This window comes from Rhipicephalus microplus, unplaced genomic scaffold (assembly GCF_043290135.1).
Source record: "Rhipicephalus microplus isolate Deutch F79 unplaced genomic scaffold, USDA_Rmic scaffold_13, whole genome shotgun sequence".
Taxonomy (NCBI): domain Eukaryota; kingdom Metazoa; phylum Arthropoda; class Arachnida; order Ixodida; family Ixodidae; genus Rhipicephalus; species Rhipicephalus microplus.
The window spans coordinates 42,805,648-42,814,132 of NW_027464586.1; the positions used below are offsets into that span (position 1 = coordinate 42,805,648).

The 8,485-nt window shown below is 53.7% G+C and overlaps 3 non-coding genes across 3 annotated transcripts; all 3 read right to left on the minus strand.

Annotated features, from left to right (window-relative positions):
• Nucleotides 1-414: 414 nt before the first annotated feature.
• On the minus strand, nt 415-491 carry TRNAN-GUU (transfer RNA asparagine (anticodon GUU)). The gene has a single exon. It is a non-coding gene; the product is annotated as a tRNA-Asn (tRNA).
• Nucleotides 492-2,328: 1,837 nt separating this feature from the next.
• TRNAN-GUU (transfer RNA asparagine (anticodon GUU)) lies at nt 2,329-2,405 on the minus strand. The gene has a single exon. It is a non-coding gene; the product is annotated as a tRNA-Asn (tRNA).
• Nucleotides 2,406-8,208: 5,803 nt separating this feature from the next.
• On the minus strand, nt 8,209-8,285 carry TRNAN-GUU (transfer RNA asparagine (anticodon GUU)). Its single transcript has one exon. It is a non-coding gene; the product is annotated as a tRNA-Asn (tRNA).
• Between the last annotated feature and the right edge of the window lie 200 nt (nt 8,286-8,485).

Genomic DNA, 8,485 nt, shown 5'->3' on the forward strand with positions numbered 1-8,485 from the left:
AACTATTCGGTTAACAGCCGATCGCGCTAGCCAATTGCGCCACGGAGATAGTCGTGCTCCACTTCCACCACCATCAGAACATATCTTCAAAGCTATCAGCGCAAAAAAAAGCAACACACCACTCCCGGGAGAGCTCGAACCTCCAACCTTTCGGTTAACAGCCGATCGCGCTAGCCAATTGCGCCACGGAGACAGTCCTGCTCCACTCTCACCATCGTCAGAACATTTCTTCAGAGCTATCAGCCCAAAGAAAAAAAAGCGCCGCACCACCATCGGGTGGGCTCGAACCTCCAAACTTTCAGTTAACAGCCCATCGCGCTAGCCAATTACGCCACGGAGACAGTCGTGCTCCACTCTCACCACCATCAGAACATATCTTCAAAGCTATAAGGGCAAAGAAAAAAAGCAACACACCACTCCCGGGAGGGCTCGAACCTCCAACCTTTCGGTTAACAGCCGAACGCGCTAGCCGATTGCGCCACGGAGACAGTCGTGCTCCACTCCCACCACCATCAGAACATATCTTCAAAGCTATCAGCGCAAAGAAAAAAGCAACACACCACTCCCGGGAGGGCTTGAACCTCGAACCTGTCGGTTAACAGCCGATCTCGCTAGCCAATTGCGCCACGGAGACAGTCCTGCTCCACTCTCACCACCATCACAACATATCTTCAAATCACTCAGCCCAAAGAAAAAAAAGCGCCGCACCACCACCGAGTGGGCTCGAACCTCCAACCTTTCGGTTAACAGCCGATCGCGCCAGCCAATTGCGCCACGGAGACAGTCGTGCTCCACTCTCCCCGCCGTCAGAACATTTCTTCAGAGCTATCAGCCCAAAGGAAAAAAAGCGCCGCACCACCACCGAGTGGGCTCGAACCTCCAACCTTTCGGTTAACAGCCGATCGCGCCAGCCAATTGCGCCACGGAGACAGTCGTGCTCCACTCTCCCCGCCGTCAGAACATTTCTTCAGAGCTATCAGCCCAAAGGAAAAAAAGCGCCGCACCACCACCAAGTGGGCTCGAACCTCCAACCTTTCGGTTAACAGCCGATCACGCTAGCCGATTGCGCCACGGAGACAGTCGTGCTCCACTCCCACCACCATCAGAACATATATTCAAAGCTATCAGCCCAAAGAAAAAAAAGCACCACACCACCACCGCGTGGGCTCGAACCTCCAACCTTTCGGTTACCAGCCGATCGCGCTAGCCGATTGCGCCACGGAGACAGTCTTGCTCCACTCTCACCACCATCAGAACATATCTTCAAAGCTATCAGCCCAAAGAAAAAAAAGCAACACACCACTCCCGGGAGGGCTCGAACCTCCAACCTTTCAGTTAACAGCCGATCGCGCTAGCCAATCGCGCCACGGAGACAGTCATGCTCCACTCTCACCACCGTCAGGACATTTCTTCAGAGCTATCAGCCCAAAGGAAAAAAAGCACCGCACCACCACCGGGTGGGCTCAAACCTCCAACCTTTTGGTTAGCACCCGATCGCGCTAGCCAATTGCGCAACGGAGAGAGTCGTGCTCCACTCTCACCACCAACAGAACATATCTTCAAAGCTATCAGCGCAAAGAAAAAAGCAACACACATCTCCCGGGAGGGCTTGAACCTCGAACCTTTCGGTTAACAGCCGAACTCGCTAGCCAATTGCGCCACGGAGACAGTCCTGCTCCACTCTCACCACCATCAGAACATATCTTAAAGGCTATCAGCCCAAAGAAAAAAAGCGCCGCACCACCACCGAGTGGGCTCGAACCTCCAACCTTTCGGTTAACAGCCGATCGCGCCAGCCAATTGCGCCACGGAGACAGTCGTGGTCCACCCTCCTCCCCGTCAGAACATTTCTTCAGAGCTATCAGCCCAAAGAAAAAGAAGCGCCGCACCACCACCGGGTGGGCTTGAACCTCCAACTATTCGGTTAACAGCCGATCGCGCTAGCCAATTGCGCCACGGAGATAGTCGTGCTCCACTTCCACCACCATCAGAACATATCTTCAAAGCTATCAGCGCAAAAAAAAGCAACACACCACTCCCGGGAGAGCTCGAACCTCCAACCTTTCGGTTAACAGCCGATCGCGCTAGCCAATTGCGCCACGGAGACAGTCCTGCTCCACTCTCACCATCGTCAGAACATTTCTTCAGAGCTATCAGCCCAAAGAAAAAAAAGCGCCGCACCACCATCGGGTGGGCTCGAACCTCCAAACTTTCAGTTAACAGCCCATCGCGCTAGCCAATTACGCCACGGAGACAGTCGTGCTCCACTCTCACCACCATCAGAACATATCTTCAAAGCTATAAGGGCAAAGAAAAAAAGCAACACACCACTCCCGGGAGGGCTCGAACCTCCAACCTTTCGGTTAACAGCCGAACGCGCTAGCCGATTGCGCCACGGAGACAGTCGTGCTCCACTCCCACCACCATCAGAACATATCTTCAAAGCTATCAGCGCAAAGAAAAAAGCAACACACCACTCCCGGGAGGGCTTGAACCTCGAACCTGTCGGTTAACAGCCGATCTCGCTAGCCAATTGCGCCACGGAGACAGTCCTGCTCCACTCTCACCACCATCACAACATATCTTCAAATCACTCAGCCCAAAGAAAAAAAAGCGCCGCACCACCACCGAGTGGGCTCGAACCTCCAACCTTTCGGTTAACAGCCGATCGCGCCAGCCAATTGCGCCACGGAGACAGTCGTGCTCCACTCTCCCCGCCGTCAGAACATTTCTTCAGAGCTATCAGCCCAAAGGAAAAAAAGCGCCGCACCACCACCGAGTGGGCTCGAACCTCCAACCTTTCGGTTAACAGCCGATCGCGCCAGCCAATTGCGCCACGGAGACAGTCGTGCTCCACTCTCCCCGCCGTCAGAACATTTCTTCAGAGCTATCAGCCCAAAGGAAAAAAAGCGCCGCACCACCACCGAGTGGGCTCGAACCTCCAACCTTTCGGTTAACAGCCGATCACGCTAGCCGATTGCGCCACGGAGACAGTCGTGCTCCACTCCCACCACCATCAGAACATATATTCAAAGCTATCAGCGCAAAAAAAAGCAACACACCACTCCCGGGAGAGCTCGAACCTCCAGCCCTTCGGTTAACAGCCGATCGCGCTAGCAAATTGCGCCACGGAGAGAGTCGTGCACTTTTCTCACCACCAACAGAACATATCTTCAATGCTATCAGGGCAAAGAAAAAAAAGCGCCGCACCACCACCGGGTGGGCTCGAACCTCCAACCTTTCGGTTAATAGCCCATCGCGCTAGCCAATTGCGCCACGGAGACAGTCGTGCTCCACTCTCACCACCGTCAGAACATTTCTTCAGAGCTATAAGCCCAAAGGAAAAAAAGTGCCGCACCACCACCGGGTGGGTTCGAGCGTCCAACCTTTCGGTTAATAGCCCATTGCGCTAGCCAATTACGCCACGGAGACAGTCGTGCTCCACTCTCACCACCATCAGAACATATCTTCAAAGCTATCAGCGCAAAGAAAAAAGCAACACACCACTCCCGGGAGGGCTCGAACCTCCAACCTTTAGGTTAACAGCCGATCGCGCCAGCCAATTGCGCCAAGGAGACAGTCGTGCTCCACTCTCACCACCGTCAGAACAATTCTCCAGAGCTATCAGCCCAAAGAAAAAAAAGCGCCGCACCACCACCGGGTGGGCTCGAACCTCCAACCTTTTGGTTAACACCCGATCGCGCTAGCCGATTGCGCAACGGAGAAAGTCTGCTCCACTCTCTCCACCAACAGAACATTTCCTCAGAGCTATCAGCGCAAAGAAAAAAGCAACACACCACTCCCGGGAGGGCTTGAACCTCGAACCTTTCGGTTAACAGCCGATCTCGCTAGCCAATTGCGCCACGGAGACAGTCCTGCTCCACTCTCACCACCATCAGAACATATCTTCAAAGGTATCAGCCCAAAGAAAAAAAAGCGCCGCACCACCACCGAGTGGGCTCGAACCTCCAACCTTTCGGTTAACAGCCAATCGCGCTAGCCAATTGTGCCACGGAGACAGTCGTGCTCCACACTCACTACCGTCAGAACATTTCTTCAGAGCTAACAGCCCAAAGAAAAAAAAGCGCCGCACCACCACCAGGTGGGCTCGAACCTCCAAACTTTCGGTTAACAGCCGATCGCGCTAGCCAATTGCGCCATGGAGACAGTCCTGCTCCACTCTCACCACCACCAGAACATATCTTTAAAGCTATCAGCCCAAAGAAAAAAAAAGCAACATACCATTACTGGGTGGGCTCGAACCTCCAACCTTTCAGTTAACAGCCCATCGCGCTAGCCAATTGCGCCACGGAGAGAGTCGTGCTCCACTCTCACCACCATCAGAACATATCTTCAAAGCTATCAGCACAAAGAAAAAAGCAACACACCACTCCCGGTAGGGCTCGAACCTCCAACCTTTCGGTTAACAGCCGATCGCGCTAGCCAATTGCGCCAAGGAGACAGTCATGCTCCACTCTCACCACCATCAGAACAATTCTTCAGAGCTATCAGCCCAAAGGAAAAAAAGCGCCGCACCACCACCGGGTGGGCTCAAACCTCCAACCTTTTGGTTAACACCCGATCGCGCTAGCCAATTGTGCAACGGAGAGAGTCGTGCTCCACTCTCACCACCAACAGAACATATCTTCAAAGCTATCAGCGCAAAGAAAAAAGCAACACACCACTCCCGGGAGGGCTTGAACCTCGAACCTTTCGGTTAACAGCCGATCTCGCTAGCCAATTCCGCCACGGAGACAGTCCTGCTCCACTCTCACCAACATCAGAACATATCTTACAGGCTATCAGCCCAAAGAAAACAAAAGCGCCGCACCACCACCGAGTGGGCTCGAACCTCCAACCTTTCGGTTAACAGCCGATCGCGCCAGCCAATTGCGCCACGGAGACAGTCGTGGTCCACCCTCCTCCCCGTCAGAACATTTATTCAGAGCTATCAGCCCAAAGAAAAAGAAGCGCCGCACAACCACCGGGTGGGCTCGTACCTCCAACCTTTTGGTTAACAGCCGATCGCGCTAGCCAATTGCGCCACAGAGAGAGTCGTGCTCCTTTCTCACCACCAACAGAACATATCTCCAAAGCTATCAGCGCAAAGAAAAAAAGAACACACCACTCCCGTGAGGGCTTGAACCTCGAACCTTTGGGTTAACAGCCGATCGCGCTAGCCAATTGCGCCGCGGAGACAGTCATGCTCCACTCTCACCACCATCAGAACAAAAGCTATAAGTGCAAAGAAAAAAGCAACACACCAATCCCGAGAGGGCTCGAACCTCCACCTTTTCTGCTAACAGCCGATCGCGCTAGCCAATTACGCCATGGAGACAGTCCTGCTCCACTCTCACCACCATCAGAACATACATTCAAAGCTATCAGACGAAAGAAAAAAAAGCGCCGCACCACCACCGGGTGGGCTCGAACCTCCAACCTTTCGGTTAACAGCCGATCGCGCTAGAGAATCGCGTAACGGAGACAGTCCGGCTCCACTCTCACCACCGTCAGAACATTTCTTCAGAGCTATCAGCCCAAAGAAAAAAAAGCGCCGCACCACCATCGGGTGGGCTCGAACCTCCAACGTTTCGGTTAACAGCCAATCGCGCTAGCCAATTGCGCCACGGAGACAGTCGTGCTCCACTCTCACCACCGTCAGAACATTTCTTCAGAACTATGAGCCCAAAGAAAAAAAAGCGCCGCACCACCACCGGGTGGGCTCGAACCTCCAACCTTTCGGTTAACAGCCGATCGCGCGAGCCAATTGCGCCATGGAGACAGTCCTGTTCCACTCTCACCACCATCAGAACATATCTTAAAGGCTGTCAGCCCAAAGAAAAAAAAGCGCTGCACCACCACCGCGTGGGCTCGAACCTCCAACCTTTCGGTTAACAGCCGATCGCGCCAGCCAATTGCGCCACGGAGACAGTCGTGGTCCACCCTCCTCCCCGTCAGAACATTTCTTCAGAGCTATCAGCCCAAAGAAAAAGAAGCGCCGCACCACCACCGGGTGGGCTTGAACCTCCAACTATTCGGTTAACAGCCGATCGCGCTAGCCAATTGCGCCACGGAGATAGTCGTGCTCCACTTCCACCACCATCAGAACATATCTTCAAAGCTATCAGCGCAAAAAAAAGCAACACACCACTCCCGGGAGAGCTCGAACCTCCAACCTTTCGGTTAACAGCCAATCGCGCTAGCCAATTGCGCCACGGAGACAGTCGTGCTCCACTCTCACCACCATCAGAACATATCTTCAAAGCTATCAGACGAAAGAAAAAAAAGCGCCGCACCACCACCGGGTGGGCTCGAACCACCAACCTTTCGGTTAACAGCCGATCGCGCTAGAGAATCGCGTAACGGAGACAGTCCCGCTCCACTCTCACCACCACCAGAACATATCTTCAGAGCTATCAGCCCAAAGAAAAAAAGCGCCGCACCACCACCGGGTGGGCTCGAACCTCCAACCTTTTGGTTAACAGCCGATCGCGCTAGCCAATTGCGCCACAGAGAGAGTCGTGCTCCTTTCTCACCACCAACAGAACATATCTCCAAAGCTATCAGCGCAAAGAAAAAAGCAACACACCACTCCCGGGAGAGCTCGAACCTCCAACCTTTCGGTTAACAGCCGATCGCGCTAGCCACTTCCGCATCGGAGACAGTCCGGCTCCACTCTCACCACCGTCAGAACATTTCTTCAGAGCTATGAGCCCCCAAAAAAAAAGCGCCGCACCACCACCGGGTGGGCTCGAACCTCCAACCTTTCGGTTAGCAGCCTATCGCGCTAGCCAATTGCGCCATGGAGACAGTCCTGTTCCACTCTCACCACCATCAGAACATATCTTCAAAGCTATCAGACGAAAGAAAAAAAAGCGCCGCACCACCACCGGGTGGGCTCGAACCACCAACCTTTCGGTTAACAGCCGATCGCGCTAGAGAATCGCGTAACGGAGACAGTCCCGCTCCACTCTCACCACCACCAGAACATATCTTCAGAGCTATCAGCCCAAAGAAAAAAAGCGCCGCACCACCACCGGGTGGGCTCGAACCTCCAACCTTTTGGTTAACAGCCGATCGCGCTAGCCAATTGCGCCACAGAGAGAGTCTTGCTCCACTCTCACCACCATCAGAACATATCTTCAAAGCTATCAGCCCAAAGAAAAAAAAGCAACACACCACTCCCGGGAGGGCTCGAACCTCCAACCTTTCAGTTAACAGCCGATCGCGCTAGCCAATCGCGCCACGGAGACAGTCATGCTCCACTCTCACCACCGTCAGGACATTTCTTCAGAGCTATCAGCCCAAAGGAAAAAAAGCACCGCACCACCACCGGGTGGGCTCAAACCTCCAACCTTTTGGTTAGCACCCGATCGCGCTAGCCAATTGCGCAACGGAGAGAGTCGTGCTCCACTCTCACCACCAACAGAACATATCTTCAAAGCTATCAGCGCAAAGAAAAAAGCAACACACATCTCCCGGGAGGGCTTGAACCTCGAACCTTTCGGTTAACAGCCGAACTCGCTAGCCAATTGCGCCACGGAGACAGTCCTGCTCCACTCTCACCACCATCAGAACATATCTTAAAGGCTATCAGCCCAAAGAAAAAAAAGCGCCGCACCACCACCGAGTGGGCTCGAACCTCCAACCTTTCGGTTAACAGCCGATCGCGCCAGCCAATTGCGCCACGGAGACAGTCGTGGTCCACCCTCCTCCCCGTCAGAACATTTCTTCAGAGCTATCAGCCCAAAGAAAAAGAAGCGCCGCACCACCACCGGGTGGGCTTGAACCTCCAACTATTCGGTTAACAGCCGATCGCGCTAGCCAATTGCGCCACGGAGATAGTCGTGCTCCACTTCCACCACCATCAGAACATATCTTCAAAGCTATCAGCGCAAAAAAAAGCAACACACCACTCCCGGGAGAGCTCGAACCTCCAACCTTTCGGTTAACAGCCGATCGCGCTAGCCAATTGCGCCACGGAGACAGTCCTGCTCCACTCTCACCATCGTCAGAACATTTCTTCAGAGCTATCAGCCCAAAGAAAAAAAAGCGCCGCACCACCATCGGGTGGGCTCGAACCTCCAAACTTTCAGTTAACAGCCCATCGCGCTAGCCAATTACGCCACGGAGACAGTCGTGCTCCACTCTCACCACCATCAGAACATATCTTCAAAGCTATAAGAGCAAAGAAAAAAAGCAACACACCACTCCCGGGAGGGCTCGAACCTCCAACCTTTCGGTTAACAGCCGAACGCGCTAGCCGATTGCGCCACGGAGACAGTCGTGCTCCACTCCCACCACCATCAGAACATATCTTCAAAGCTATCAGCGCAAAGAAAAAAGCAACACACCACTCCCGGGAGGGCTTGAACCTCGAACCTGTCGGTTAACAGCCGATCTCGCTAGCCAATTGCGCCACGGAGACAGTCCTGCTCCACTCTCACCACCATCACAACATATCTTCAAATCACTCAGCCCAAAG